Source organism: Barbus barbus (genome assembly GCF_936440315.1).
Source record: "Barbus barbus genome assembly, chromosome: 37".
Taxonomy (NCBI): Eukaryota; Metazoa; Chordata; class Actinopteri; order Cypriniformes; family Cyprinidae; genus Barbus; species Barbus barbus.
The window spans coordinates 21,376,136-21,393,019 of NC_136715.1; positions in this window are offsets into that span (position 1 = coordinate 21,376,136).

The window sequence follows — 16,884 nt, forward strand, 5'->3', positions numbered from 1 at the left end:
CATACGCAGACAAAACGCTGTCAAAAAGGCTTTTGTGAAAGTCAAGGGCATGTGTGAATGCTGAACAGAGCATACAAACAGAAACCTTTCTAAAAAGGGTACATACTTTTTCAATGTGCATTACACACTCCTGCTATAGCTCATATGTTTACAGTTACAGAACTTGATAACATCTGTCAGTACATCGGTCTGGGTCATACTGAAGTGAGAGTATTTTGTTACACATGGACAATACTGAAATAATGTGCAGGTGCTATGTTTTTATTTTATTTTATTTTTTAGCTACCATTCAAAAGAAATTATTACATTTTTTCAGCAAACATATGTTAAAGTGACAGTTTCCACAAACTGTATTTAACATCAATAAGAAGAAATGTTTCCTGAGCAGCAAATCAGCACATTAGAATGATTTCTGAAGGATCACGGAGTAATGATGCTGAAAATTCAGCTTTGCATTACAGGAAAAAAATACATAGTAACACTTTACTTGATGCCTTTATATATAATGCATTATGAAAGTATTTTAATGCATGAATTATGCCTTGCAATGCATTGTATGAATTTAGGAATACCTGTATCCGTAGTTATAATACATTAGTTCAATATTACACCTTTAGAAAGTATAATGCATTAATGCACATGACAAAAAACTATTTCAGACAAGAAATCTGCTAATATTACAATGCATTTTCAACTTTCTTACATATATTTATGAAAAGATATAGTGCATTATATATTAGTTAATGATACATAAAGGCTTGAAGCATTACTGTTTAGATTATATGAAAGCACAAAACTGTTATTTTAAACTGCAATAACATTTTACAATATTACTGCTTCTACTGATCAAATAATGCAGCCTAGGGCATAAGAGGCTTCTTTCAAAACATTTAAAAATTTGACCAACCTCAGTCCTTTAAACGGTATTATTGAATTATTTGATGTAATTACTTATTTTAGATCTTATGCAATTAATGGTTTATTTATTTTGTGTGACTTTTTTTTATTCAATATCATCAATAACAACAACAAAATGTAACACTTTATTTTACGTTGTCCTTGTTATGAATATTACATGTACTTACTATGGTAATAGCAATCAATTATGCATAATTACATGCAAGTAACCCTAAACTAAATCCTCATCCTAACCCTAACCATATAGTAATTACATGTAGATAATTAATATTACTCAGCACTTAAATGTATAATTAAACTGTAAAATAAAGTGTAACCTAAAAAAATCTTGTTGCTAGTAACCTCCTAGCTACACCCTAGCAACCACATAGTAACACCCTGCAAGCCACCTACAACTTAGTATAGTGTTGTGGTGAGTTTTGCACTAAATTTGTCTTTAGATGTAAAACTTTGTTTATAATCACTAACATGCAACTCCTAATTTGGATCCTGGATGCTGATTGGTCAATACAACGTTCCATGTTATATTCACAATATAGCACTGCCTCTCATACCTTATTGCTTAAAGAAACAACTTTTCCTCTCACATCTTGATTTTGAGCCACATGTCAGATATTTGACATAATAAGGCCGTGCATGCAGACACATTGAGGTTAGTCTTGATTTCCAGCGCGAGTTGATTGGTGAATGAGAAAGGGTCGTTATGGGTGAAGCCCCTCCATCAGAGCTTCATCTAGAACATACAGTATAGCTCCTGCCAAAGCTGCGGTTGACCAGACCGGAGCTTAAATTCTGTTTGAAACCGGAATCCAGCAGCAGTACTGTATCCTGATGTGGTGCACAATGAAAGCTGAGACACAGAGAAAGAGAGGTGTATGTATGAGGGTTGGGGGAGGTGGAGGGTGGGCACACACGCGCTCCAAGCTGAAGAGTTCAGTGACAGTTTCTCAAAGCCCAGGCAGAAAGCTCTAGAAGCTCAAGAAGCCTCCAGCACCAAAGAGTCCCAACTTGGCCGGTGTTCATTAGCGATAGAGCGCCCACAATAGAGGTGAGTGTGAGGTGGTCCCGGGCCTGTACTGACCCGCCGTTGATTGATTGTGCCGGTCCAGGCTCACCTGCAGCCCCTGCATGCGCACACACGCGCACACGTCCTGACAGCCTGCAGAGAGACCCGTCAGTGTCAGAGAACAATATCCTGCACTGTGCAGCTTGCAACTGAGCACGCTCATAAATCACCACGGTGACAGAGACACCACCCTCACTGTCTGCACTCCATGACACGCACACAAGCAACCAAACACACACACACACACACACACTCAGAAAACCTCAAGCTGTGGAACTACATGAAAGGGGTGTTTATGAAAGGTTACATTATGGCACCTGACTTGGGCCAGCAAAGAGAAATATTCAATTTATTAACCACGTCCTCTCAGAACAACTGTGTTATTTGTGTAATTATGAAATGGATTTAAAGCATCCTGGTGCTGGGTGCTGACTGGCTAACACAGCGCTCCATTTAGTAACAGAAAACACCTGTTTACTTAAATCATCTATGGCATAATCATAATCTTTCATCAAGATGTAATTATTTGCCTCTGAAACTGCTTTGTTTTGAGTTGAAGTCATCAGTCGCAATTGTTTTTTCAACCCCTGTCGTCAGAATCTGATTGGACATCACCTGGCAGTTTATTGCACAAACATTAACATAAATTCAATAACTGAAAGTCAATAATTCACTATACAAAGCACATTATGATCGATACAAAGTATGTTTAGAATTAATGCAGTTTTATTTGTTATTACTGTAGTCAGGGTCACTTTTTTCTTCTTGTGTAGTTCTGCTTTGTACGTTTTTAAGATAAAAGCGTCTACATGTAGAAAAGATGGATTTGCGACAAAATACTATAATGTTTGGAAGGATGGTGTTTGAGGTCAAGAGAAAAGCTTGGGTATTTTCTTTAACATTAATTTTAAGGTGTCCTTAAAAGTTCTTACTATAGTAATAATAGTAAATTATGCATAATTACAAGCAACCCAAACCCTAAACCGGCAGCACTTTATTTTACATTCCTGTTTCGCATGTACATACTATGTACTTATTATAGCAATTACAATTACTGCGTAATAACTAGGTATTAACCCCGAACCTACCCCTAAACCTAACCTTAACCCATGTAGTTATACTTGAAATACCCTTATACTAGAAATAGAAACTCTTATACTAGAAATAGAAATATTAGAACTATTTATAGGTAGAAATATTAGGGACAGACTAGTTAGAGCCTGTTCCCCAAATAAATCTACAGTTAGGACTCAGGAACAATCCCTCTTGTAAATTTTAAATGTGGTAACTGTATCAATTGTCAATATTCCAAAAATATAAACTGTTTTGAACACCCTATTTATAAAAAAGATACACATTCAAATATTTATCACATGTAACACTAAAAATGTTATTATATATATATATATACACAATGTGTAACGAAGCCAACGAGACGTGAGGCGTACGGATCCATGTGCAAACTTTATTTCCAGACGTGGTCAAAAATACAGGCAGGGTCAAAACATCGGCAAACGGGTATAACACAGACAAGACGAAGAGTAATCTTAGGGCAAGCGTGGGTCTTTGATCGGCAAACAATATCCAGCGGGCTTGAGAAGAGGGGTAATCCAATAATGTGAGCAATAATCCAAACGAGGTACAAACAGGGTCCGAACAGCGAGACAAGGGTGAATCCGAGATACACTGGCAGGAATAAGGAAACAGGAAACAAGGCAACACGGAATGACAAGACTAACTAGGACTGGACACTAGACTCAATAAAGCAGCTATCACTAGGTGAGTGATAAACGCAGAACAGTACATGAGACTAAACAGAAACACAGAATGGCTCGGTAAGGCAGCTAACACTAGGGGAGTGCTATATACGCAGAACAATACTCTGCACTCTGTGAAAGGAAGTCCATGGTTTATGTAGGGTGTGTGATTGTGTTATAGTTCTCAGGTGTGAGCGTGTGATTGAGACAGCTGTGTGTACTTAGTGCAATGAATGATGGGAAATGTAGTCCAGGGTAATATGTAACAGTCTGTGTGGTGTGAGAGTCAATATGATGGAAGAGCGACCTCTGATGGTGAGTGGTGACACAATGCCCTTGCAAAAAAGTATGTGTTGGAGAAACATCTCGATGTTTAAGGGATCATATTACTAAACATAGGATTTCAATAAAATGAGGGGACGTAACTAAACCAGTAGCAAAACATTTTAAAGTATGTAATTTTTTGGTATTGAACATATATTTTTTTTATTTTATTTTGTTCCCTATTGGGATGAATGAAGAACTTTTTTTATAAGAGCATTTTCATAATGTTTTTCATATGGGTGTGCACTGGATTTCTTTTTTTTTTTTTTTTGTAAAATTTAATATTTTTGCATAAATGTCTTGTGCACTGGAGTTGTGCACTGTATGTTCATTAAAATTATATGTGTGTTTGTTGACTGTATATTTATACAACTGTATATTTGTAAATAATATATTTGTATTATTTATAAAAATAAAGATGAATATTTCAGTAGCCCCTCACTGCAGAACAAAGATCCAGTGGGCGGGGTTGGAATATTTCGAATAATAATAATATCTCGAATATTTACCTCAAAAAAAAAAAAATGTTTGGCTATTTGTTTGATGAATTTTGGTGGATGATTTTTATCAATTTTTTTCATTGGTTGTTTGCAAGTTTGAATTTTGCTCTTATTTGTATTAAAAGGAACACATGTACACCTGTAAACCTTTAGCCCTGATGAAGGCCAGTGTGCCAAAATGCGTTGGCAAAATAAAAGTCCTTTTTTAATTACATTCTTTGTTTGTTCTGACCCCTTCACGTCACAAGGTGTTGCTGGTATTGTCCCAATCTAACTTTTTTCCATGCGCCTTGTTGATTGTGTGAAGTTGCACTGGAACAATTAAACAACCTTTTTGAAGTTACCTTATTCTACCCAGGACAATATTGGGTAAGCAGACTGTAAGTACACATACTGTACACTGTAAAAAATGACCATGAATTTAACAGTAAAAGACTGTAAAAATGCTATAGTAAAAACCTGTTAAATGGTTAACGGTAAGTTCCTCCGAACTTGTGAAAAACAGTATTGGACATTACATGTAATTTTATGGTAGTATACCGTTTTTGGAAGTGAAAAAGAATGTATACTTTACAGTGAATAACCGTAAATTGACATTCCCAGAATTCCCTGCGTTACATTTAAAATGTGATGTTTTTTTGTTGAAATAACTGTTTCTTAGTTTAGGGTTGTATGTTACACCTAATGTTGTTAAATGAATGTTTATTGCATTATTTCAGTTTCATGTGTGTTACCATGATGGTGTTTAGTGTTTGTGTGAATGACAGTACATATATTCTATATTATGTTAATATTCAAAAGTTGCTTGTGATAGGTTTTGGTTCATCATGTAACTTTCTCATCACCACCTGCTTTTGGTAGTTATAAAGTAAAAAAAAAAGTAAAGTCGTGACGTATTGTCAAGTATGGTGACCCATACTCGAAATTGGTGCTCTGCGTTTAACCCATCCAAGTGCACACACACAGCAGTGAGTAGTGAACAAATGCACACACACACACACACACACACCGTGAACACACACCCGGAGCAGTGGGCAGCCATGCTGCAGCGCCTGGGGAGCAGTTGGGGGTTCGGTGCCTTGCTCAAGGGCGCCTCAGTCGTGGTATTGAGGGTGGAGAGAGCGCTGGACATTCACTCCCCCCACCTACAATTCCTGCCGGCCGGGGACTCGAACCCGCAACCTTTCGATTACGAGTCCGACTCTCTAACCATTAGGCCACGACTTCAGTGTATTAAAAAAGGTCGGCTACAAAACAGATTTCAGTACTTCAATAGATTGGTATATTAACATTATATCAGTTAATTATACCAGTATTTAACTGTAAATTTAAGTTATAACCTTAAAACCTAAAACGTTGCTACCATATTTTTTACGGTAAAATTCTGGCAACCACAGCTGCCGGTCTTTTACCGTAAATGTTATGGAATTTTTTTTTTACAGTGTAAAATAAATTGTAATGCCTAAACCTATAAGTATATTATTACAGTGAAAGACAGACCCTCTAGTTTGCCACTGATATAGGCACTTTTCCCGTTCCAAACAATTCTCCAAAATCCCCCACCTAGATTTAAATACATCCCTTTACAGATGTAACATGGGTTGCATTTCATGTTGTTTGCAACGTTTCATGTTGTTTACTTTATATATCAAATTTCAATAACCATTTCAACTAATTAATCGTTTTCCAATATTTTCTAGCTGCTCAATTTCATAAAACCTTGCACTGCATTCAGCTTTATACTAGAAACAAAGACCTCCAGTAGTCTAACAGGAAACAGACACCCCTCCACAGGTGAACATATGACCCCTAAACATCCCCACATGAAGTGGACATGAAGCCCGTGGCCTGATCCTCCCCTCAGAACTACTTTTATCTCAACTGCACTTTCATCTTTCTTTCATCCCATCTTTTTCTCTTTTAATAAAGACAGACGAATTCCAGCTGCAGCTTCCTCTATATCCGTCTCCTTCTTTTTCCTCAACATCTTCTAAAATACGCTGTTCCACTATGGATATAAATCAAATTTGTAGTTCATGTAGTTCTGATGCTAAATTCTGATCAGATGAGTTACGTTTTAATTTTTTATGATGACTGACAGCTGTAAATAGTGCACAGTTAAAATAATGAGAATTTTTACTTCAGATTAGATTGGAAATTAAAATTAAATAAAAATATTTATTTATAATATTCTAAATATATTTCATTTAATATTATACCTTATGAATATAATATACATTTTATAAAACAAAACTGTTCAAAACTTGGGGGTCAATAATATTTTTTTTACTGTTTTTAAAAGAAGTATCTTATGCCAAAAGGCTGCATTCATTTGTTAAAAGAACGTAAAATAGTTATATTGTAAAATATTATTACAATATAATAATAACTATTTATATATATATATATATAAAAAATATAAAATATAAAAAAATGTATATACTATATATAGATATATATATAGTATATATATAAAAAAAAATATATATATATATATATTTTTTTTTTATTATTATTATTTTTTTTATAAAATGTATTCCCATAATGCAAAGCTGAATTTAAAGTAGCCATTACTCCAGTCTTTAGTGTCACACGATGCTTCAGAAATAATTATAATATGAAACGTTTCTTATTATTGTCAATGTTAAAAAAAAAAAAAAGGTTTGCTGCTTAGTAATTTTTGTGGAAACCTGTTACGATGCTGTGCGGAACAAGGAGCGCACGACGAGGATATACAATAGTTTTTCCTTTAATCAGGATTCCAGGAGCAGATACAAACAGGGGAGTGCACACACATCAATGATAGCAACAATAACCGACGGTCAGACTAACAAACACAGGAACTTATAAAGGGGCAGATAATTGGGGAGGACAGGTGAACACAATGACTAATCAAACTGAACTAGGTCAAAGGGGAAAACAGAAAACCCGACACGGAACAGTCACAGGGGAAAACAGAAAACCCGACATGTAACATTTCGCCCCCTCCCGGCAAGGCGTGACCTCACGCCGTAACATAACAACTGAGGAGGGAGGGTGGGGGCTCTGGAGGAGGATGTGGAACAGGAGGGTGGCAGAAAAAAAAAAAACATAGAATCCAAACAATAAGTCCATGGGGGAGTGGAGGGTGGGAGGAGCCAAGGGGGAGCCAGGAACAGGAGGGGCCAGATGAACACCCAGGCCACAGTCCAGATGGTGGCCCACGGGGGAGCCGACGGAGGGAGGAGCCATGGTGGAGGAGTGACCGCCGACTCTATGGGGCCGACCAACGGCGGCGGAGCAGGTGGTGGTGGAGCCCGAGGTGGAGACAGAGAGCCGAAGAGCCAGGGTGACGCCGAAGATCCGGAGGTCCAAGGCGGAGCAGATGTCTTCGGCGACCTCGGCGCAGGCGGAGATCCGGATGGCCGCGGCGGAGCCGGAGCGACAGAGGACATAGGTGGAGCAGGAGGGAAGGAGGAGCCCAACGGAGCCGGAGGGACGAAGGGACGGGGCGCAGCCCAAGGAGAGTAGTCCAGAGGTGCAGGTAGGGGGACGACTGACCAATGCGGAGCCGGAAGGACGAGGGAGCCCGGTGGAGCTGGTGGGCAGACGGGATCCGGTGGAGCCGAGGGAGCTTGAAGGCATGGTGGAGCCGCAGGGTCGCCGGACTGAGGCGGAGTCTGGGTCTCGGAGGCTGAGGGCGGAGACGAGGGATCCTCCAGACTCAACGCCAACAGCACTGGAGATCGGCAGACCAGTGGCGAGCCCACGCCACAGATGGTGAGCTGAGGGTGAGCAGAGGGGCTGACGAACTCCAGTGATGAGGGTGATGGAGTAGGGACCAGGTCAATGAGAGGCGGTGGGAGAGGGAGGTTGGGTGGGATAACTTCCCAGAAATCTAACACCGGAGCTGGCTTCAGGATGATTGTGTCAGTGTGAAAGTCAATGAGGTTTCCCAGGTCCAGTTCATGCTCACCCTCAGCGGTGGCGCCGTGGGCGGGGCGTTCCATCGCCCTCGCGATCTCCACAGCTTCATCCACCGTCGGTTGAACTGCCGGCTCTCGCACCTGGTCAGACACTTGGGGCTCGGGCTCCGGGACGATCGGTAGCTCTGTCGCTCCAGATGGAGATGGCTCAACGACCGCGGCAGGCTCTGGCTCTCCGTCTGCGGTGGGCTCGGGCAGCTCCGCGCTGCGGGGTGGTAGCGGACTGGGCACTGGGTCCCGAGTGGGGCTGGTGTCATTATCTGCGATGTCCACGGTGAGTTGTGATCTGCAAGACACCAGCACCCACTCGATAAATGCGGCGAGGCTCTCTCGAGGACCGTCCCCGGACAACTGCCCACGTGTGGTGTTGTTCAGTCCAGCTTTGTAGAACGTGCAGAGGCAGTAGTCCGGGAAGTGTGTTAAGTTGGCCAGGAACAAAAAATCCTCGGTGTGGTCCTCGAGAGAGCGGTCCCCCTGCTCCAGCAGGATGACGAGGACAGCGGGATCCATAAAAAATAAAAAACTTGACAAAAAACGGGAAACAAAACGGGGAAAAAACACACCACAATCTTACTGTTTCGGTCGGTTATTCTGTTACGATGCTGTGCGGAACAAGGAGCGCACGACGAGGATATACAATAGTTTTTCCTTTAATCAGGATTCCAGGAGCAGATACAAACAGGGGAGTGCACACACATCAATGATAGCAACAATAACCGACGGTCAGACTAACAAACACAGGAACTTATAAAGGGGCAGATAATTGGGGAGGACAGGTGAACACAATGACTAATCAAACTGAACTAGGTCAAAGGGGAAAACAGAAAACCCGACACGGAACAGTCACAGGGGAAAACAGAAAACCCGACATTTAACAAAACCGTGATACATGATACCATGATTTTTTTTTTTCCCTAGGATATTTAAAACAGTAACAGCATTTATTTGAAATAGAAATCTTTTGTAACATTGTATTATTTTACTGTCAATTTTGATCAATTTAATGTGTCCTTGCTGAAAAAAAGTATTCATTTCTTTAAAAAATATATAATTCACTCAAAAATGAAAATTCTGTCATTAATTACTCACCCTCATGCTGTTCCAAACCTGTGAGACCTTCATTCATCTTCGGAACACAAATTAAGATATTTTGGATGAATGAAGGTCTCACGGGTTTGGAACAGCATGAGGGTGAGTAATTATTGACAGAATTTTCATTTTTCGGGGAACTATCTCTTTAATTATCTGCCTATCCCTATTTTAACTGGCAGCCTAACTTTCCAGTTTTCACTGACTTTTCAAGATTGTGAGCCGTACTAAAGTGATTGAAACCCTCCAACAGCAGGTTGTCCAGATGAAGGCCAATAGCAGCCATAGCAAGAGAAGCTGGTCGTCCTGTGATTTCTAGAATATTGCATCTTTACAATGTGAATAACTCATTCAAGTCCCCCAAAAAGGCTGTTCGTCCACAAAAGACAAATGCACGAGAGGGCAGGATAATGCAGAGACTCTGAACAGGGAATCGGTTCAACACTGCAGCTGGAATTGCTTGCCAGTTCAGTGCTGCACAGGGAAGAATCTGTCTCAGCATACGTCTCAACGTTTAAGAGAATTTGGACTGAAAGCCCACTCTGCGGTGATCAAACTTCTCACCAGTAGAAAGAATCAAAAGGCTAGACTAACATTTGCTGAGAAGCATGTTGTGTGGAGAGTGGAGAACTGGTTCAAAGTTCACTTGATGAAGAGAACAAATTATATTGTATATTAAAGCAATAAGACACTGAAAGCTGTGCAGTACAGTGATTCAGAGGTTAAAAACACTCCTTTCCCATGGTAAAATCAGTGTAATGCACAACTTCAAGTGGCTTAGCCTAACTTAGTCCACTCATGCGCCTGCCAGTTTAGAAAAGTGCTCAACAATAGCGTATGTGAGAGAAGCAGGCGCTGCCCCGTCCGGCGGTCATTCCACACTGAGAGAGCAGGATGAAAGGTGAGTGGTGCCCTGCGCAGGTGGCAGGTGTGATCACGGCGGTAAAAGACGAGGGACGGCAGGAACAGAGGCACACAAAGGTCCGGTTTGTTTCCCGCTCACAGCTGCAGGGGGTGGAGATGAGTTTGGCTGACAGACAGACAGACACGACAGGGGAGGGGAGGGAAGAGGCACGGAGGGAGACGGAAAGATGGAAGGAGAGCTCTGACGGTGATACTTCAAACGCAGGATTGGGTCCTGGGTGCCGAGAGACACATTCTTTCTAAAAGAAGGTGGGGGCAGGCGAAAGAAAGAGAGAGATAGAAAAGAGTAATGCTGCCTGTGCGCAAGTGTGTGTGCCTATCTGTAGATGTTCAGTGGAGAATAATCTATAGAGTGGCTTCAAAAACAATATTAGATGTGTCTGAATGGCAGTGCATTCGATGAAGAATATGAACTAACGTCACTTTTCAGAGTAACCACAGCTGGTGTGGTTTCTCACATCGACTACGAATGTAGTCCACTAATGTTTGACAAATCAGAAATATCAGCATCGGTCCATATAATATTATATATTTTAAAAATACAACTACATGGTCTTTCCACAATCTACACCAAGCTTTCAACAACTCTTTCAGTCTTTATTTCAGAAATTTGACTTCAAAAACAGTATCATAGCTATTAAACCATGTTTTGTTCTTATATTTTAAATCAGTATTTAACCTCAGAATGATCCCAAAATAAAAAAGGAGCTGCTAAAGTCTGATTTTGTGGTGGCTGTGCTTTAAAATTTAATTATTATAATTTTATTTCAAGTGATGAAGGATTCTGAAAATCTGACAGTGTAAGGTAAATCCTGCCTGCTTTAAATGTTTCAAAATCATTAACAGTTGAAAACAGTCATTAGAATCTTAGAACAGAAATTTAAGCCAGTTGCATTACTTTAATGAAGTAACTGAAATAGTTGCACTATACTAATTACATTTTAAATAGTGTAATTTATAATCTGTAACCAATTACATTTCCAAAGTAACCTTCCTAACACTGACTACTTGTTAGCAACTGCCTTTTTGAAAACAAGAGAAGGCTTAAAAAAAAAGAATCAAAAGGTACTGATGTATTTAATTTTGTAGAATGAAACATGAAAATACCTTGAGCTTGTGTTAACCCCAGACTTAGCTGAGATATTAGAGCAAAACTCCATTCAAAAAACCCATTGAGTTGTCTGATTTGTCATATAAAATATTTGAGTGACATGAAATTGTAAACACTATATACATGTTTAGTTTTATAATAGACCTGTGTTAATCAGCCAAATCCTTCTGCTCTCCTCCTCATTTGTGTTACTGTCCAGAGCTCCAGCTAAGACCCCCTGATCTCTGCCACATGGCATCCCATCAAAGCACCTCCACCCCAGGCTCAGAGAAAGAGTCAGGCCCCCTGATTCATCTCTGGAGGAAGCATGCCTGTGTCAGATCCCCGTCTAATGTTTTTTCATGAGTGTGTGTGTTATTCTTTGCCTCAGCATGACTCCAAATGTAGTTTAAACCCAGCTCCCTCTCAAAATACTTATACAATATAGCCCAACCACTTCAGGACAAACACACACACACACAGATATGTCGATACATATTTGATTCCTTCTGAATGTCTTCAACCATGACCATCTAACACACACATATAGTCACACAAACTTGGACTGATTGGAAGGGCAAGGTCACTTCCCATTGGCCACAAGTCTAACCCTCTGTTTTCCAGGGCAGCCTTTTTCCTCTACTCGACTGCTGATAGGAAACTTAGATAGTCCGCTGAGCTCAGCAGAGACAAAAAGACTTTTCCTTCTCACCTCCCCAGACACTTGAAAACATCTTTCTATGTCCTCTCTTCATACTCTCTCTTTATCCCTCTCCACTTCTTCCATCCTGCCCCACAGCATTAACTATTTGCCCTCTACCTGTCAGAGTGGAACGTGAAGGTGAGGCCAGGTGTGCTGCCCACCGGCACGCGATGAAGCCTGAGGTTTGGAGCTGCTTGACAGATAGGAAGTGACCCTGTGTCCCGGCTGCTTCCCGTATCACTCTTTATTTACCCCTCCACCAAGTTGTGTGTCGGACCGCCGGTCATGCTGTCCTCTAACATCTGAAGTTCACTTCCACCTGCACCAGCCTGAGACCACACAAAGCACTTTACTGAGAAGAAAAGCGCACACTGACCTACAAGCTCAACCTCTAGTTTTTTTAATACCTAAAAATGTCATAAAATTAATAATTTTACCTGCTTTTTTGACCAGTCAAGAGGCAAGAGGCACTTTGTTTTAGATGTTTCTCCTAAAGTTGCGGAGAAGAAAGAAAAAAACATGAGAAGAATGAGAAGATTGTTCACACAGAGTACAGGTGTGGTCGCACTTTGCCTAAATTCTTCAGGGGAACAAAAGCTCCATTTTCCATTGTCAATAGTATAGTGAAGTATGAAGCACTGCTCACACAGAAGACACTTTCAAACCAGTTTTTGTTTGTGTGAACAACTTGAACATAATCGCCCAAAGGAAAAATCTGTAACACTTTATTTTAAGGTGTTCTTGTTACACGTACTTACTATAATAAGGCATAATTACGTTCAAGTAACCCTAAACCAAACCCTAATCCTAACCATATGGTAAGTGCATGTAGTTAATTAATATTATTCAGGACTTAAATGTATTATTACACTGTAACAAGGACACCTTAAAATGTGTGACCGAAAAATCCCTTGCGTAAAACTCCCAATCGCATGGATTCACATTCAAATGAATGGAATTCAGCCAATTTCGTTGAGGAATACTAAATGTGACCACACTTTAAGAAAAAGAACTATAAAGATTTGATGAGAAAGGTCTTACAAGGACTGTCCGATTGACCGAAATAAATCCAAAATTGCAATATGGCTGTGATTTCATTAAATAAACATAAGTACTGCATGTTGCAGAGTGAAGTGTATGTGGTTGTTTAATATTTTTATTTAGTAATAATAATGATAATTTATTATTATTATTATTATTATACAACCACTAATCTTTTAAACAGCAAAACTGGAGTTTTGAAAGATATGAGATTATTATCTTATTTTCATTTGCTCTCCGTTTAATTTAATCTCAAATGAAAGATAATTCATTTATTGACTTATTTTTCTTTTCAGTGGAGGTTTACATGCATTTTTAAAAGGTACACGATGACTAAATCAGTGCAGTGCTTATAGCTCTATAAAGAGGTCATGATAAGAGTAAGTAAGGAGTCCTAGCTGAACATAGATCACTGGAAAGAGAACAATGCTGGGAGATTGTAGGGAGTGATTTTGGAAGGATGATGTTTTAGGGCAGGGTGCAGACAGGAACACTGGGCTGAGAGTGAGCTGGACATGCATTATGGAGGGGTGGATGGTCGGGGAAGGGAAGAGAACCCACGAGCTGGAGCCAGTTAAGAGGAATATCAGGAAACTCCCCCCTCCTCAGTCAGGACCACCCCTCCCAGCGCCCTCTTCCTGCCAAAACTCAGCACACTTCCTCTGCAACTATTGGGATTCCCACCTGGGACATTCCATCCATGAAATATGCCTCTCACTCTCCATATCTCTCTCTCTTTTACTTGTGTTTGATACAAAATGTAGGCTACGCATGGTATTCCACTCTTCAGTTAAGGTTTCTCTTTCTGAATTCACTGTACAATATTAGTCCATTTTTCGAGGAGGTTCAGTTTCTTAAAGAAATTTCTGTCTGTGATTTTCAGAATGTCCAATAGGATTCTAAGAATCCAATAAGATCCTAAAGGATAAACTGAAATTCCAATAGGATTTTTGACAAGTTAACTTGTATGTAAAAAATAATATTATGTAATACCCTCTCAACCATTTGTTTTAACCATTCCAGCCTAATTACCCCCCCCCCCTCCCACACACACCTTGTCCCCTCAAAAGTATTGCACTCTGGCCACCAGAGGTAGCTATATCACAAAGCAAAATGCTTCGATACATATAATCAGTCATTCCGTTCAATGCGAGCTATTTATTTTTCCAACACAAAACGGGTGATGTAGACAGTTTTTTTTTTACTCAGTTTCCACTCAACTCAGAAAAAAGCTATTATCCTCATGAAATTAGCTAAATGAAATGACAGAGGAGCGAATGTTATGCGAATGAATATGCAAGGACTCTCAGGAAGGGTGAAAATACCAGGTTTCATGACTTTGTGTTTGACCTTTTCGGAAAACGAGCTAATCCTGTGGTATAATAGACTCTGGTGCAGATATGGAGAACGGCTGCTCCGTTATCTGAGTCGCCGTGGAGACCATCAGAGAGCGCGCTCCCGTGAAGATGCCGCTTTATTAAAAGGGGAGTTTGTATATATTGGAAAAAGGCGCTTTTGTCATAAGTGTCACTCACATGCACAGCGTTCCCCTCTCGACTGTAAATGGAAACCTGTCTCTTTTCTCTAAAATAACAAAATGCACTTCGAGCACGGTAAAGCAAAGCAATCCATTCTTACGCGCAGAATGGGCCTTTCACGCATCTTCTCCAAACTGGAAATGATCACTTCAGCCTTCACATTTTAATGAAATGCCAAAATAAAACAATATAGCACAGAGTCTCTAAGCAGAGATGCTGAATTGGATTTCAAATTCAACAATAATAGCCAACAAAGGCAATTAGAAAGACTCTAGAAAATACAGTATCTTATTAAAATAACTTTTAAATGCGTAAAACATATGTATTGTTAATTAAAACAACACGTTTGTTTCCATTTAACATAATAATGTCTGTAATTTTCAGACTTTCAACTTTCTTCATGAGAAAATCAATTAAATTCACTTTGGCACCACTTTCGACTTTGACCAATCAAGGCAGTGGTTTTAGTTGGTTGCAGTGTCTTCTATCAGGGTGGGGAAATGTCAAATAAATTTGAACTGATTATTTTTTCTTCTTCTCATGCATTATGGCGTCTACACTTTCAGGACAAGCGTTTTAATGGAATTAACTTGTATGCGTTCATTAGTGATGTTTTAAAGCCTAATGGACGGGCTGATATCCAGTTACAGGACACTGATCACAGTCATTTCCACTCAAACCAAAATGATTTCTGAGCAAAGGCCTAGAGATATTTTAAAGGGCAAATATTCCTATTTGTATTGTCTTTAAGCGACTCCCATAAACAAATGTTAGCCTTTTTGACGCGCTCTTTATATGATTGTATTTATATGTAAATTATTGTTAGGCTGATTTAAATCTAGCTAATAGTTTTTCGTAATTACGAATTTACACAGTAGGCTATTTCAAGGCGCTGTAGCCAGGGCCAAGTGTTTTCAGCTTTCTGCCTTACAATTAATTTATAGGACTATTGATTTTATTTCCCATAAGAAAGACGCGCAGAAAAGGTGGTTAAGGATACTGCTGATATCCACCGGATAAAGAAGGCAAAACAAGTGTTTGGATGAAACGAGCTAATTTCACCACTAATTCAACACGTAACAGATCTAATGACAAGACAGAATAATCACGCAGATACCTATCAACAGTAGCGCTACAATATGAATGATAATGGCTGCATTGATATGTTAAGCGTGTGTACCAATAAACTCGCTCAAAACCCCGAACACGTTAAATGTGTAAATATTTCTCCTTCGGGTAGCCTATCTGTCTCTATCACCCCTGCGATCTTCCCCCTCAAATGATGCATTAGATGCATTGAATGTATTTGTTGTGGTGGTTTGAAAAGACGGCGATAATCTGGGGGAGAGAGATAAGAAACACCAATTTATTCAGCGCCACTTTGGACCCTGTTTCCAGCCTCGCTCGGTCCTGACACCTCCAGCGGTAAGCTGATAACGATTAGGCCATTTATTATCTTCACAAAGAACAAAGATTGCCTCACGCCGATGAAATATTACCCCCGGTAATAATCGGAAGGAGCGGGCTCTGGCATCTGATGCATGCATATATAAATAATAACTTTAGAGCCCTTTAAAAAAAATAATAAAAATTATGAGAAATATGCTATTACAAATAGCAACAAATAATTTGGTAACAAAAAAGCAACAACATATTTTGTGAAAGTGTGGAATAAATGTGTTTTCTTGCAAAAAATTAAAAATAAAAATGTGTGCATTAATGCATTAATATAAAGGCATAAGCACCTCGTTTTCAGGGTAAAATGAGTCGGATTCTCGAGCACACTTTGACGCAGTGAGATCAGACTCAGAGACAGCTCAACGTGAAATGGAAATGTCACAGTGTCTGCTGGAAAGGAGCAGGCGCGCTCGGCAGTCGCCTTTATTAGTCTAAAGTAGGATTTTTTTTAATGCGCTGGAGATGCAAGCTCGAGACTGATAAGCGCTTATCTCGCACGCATCATGAGTGA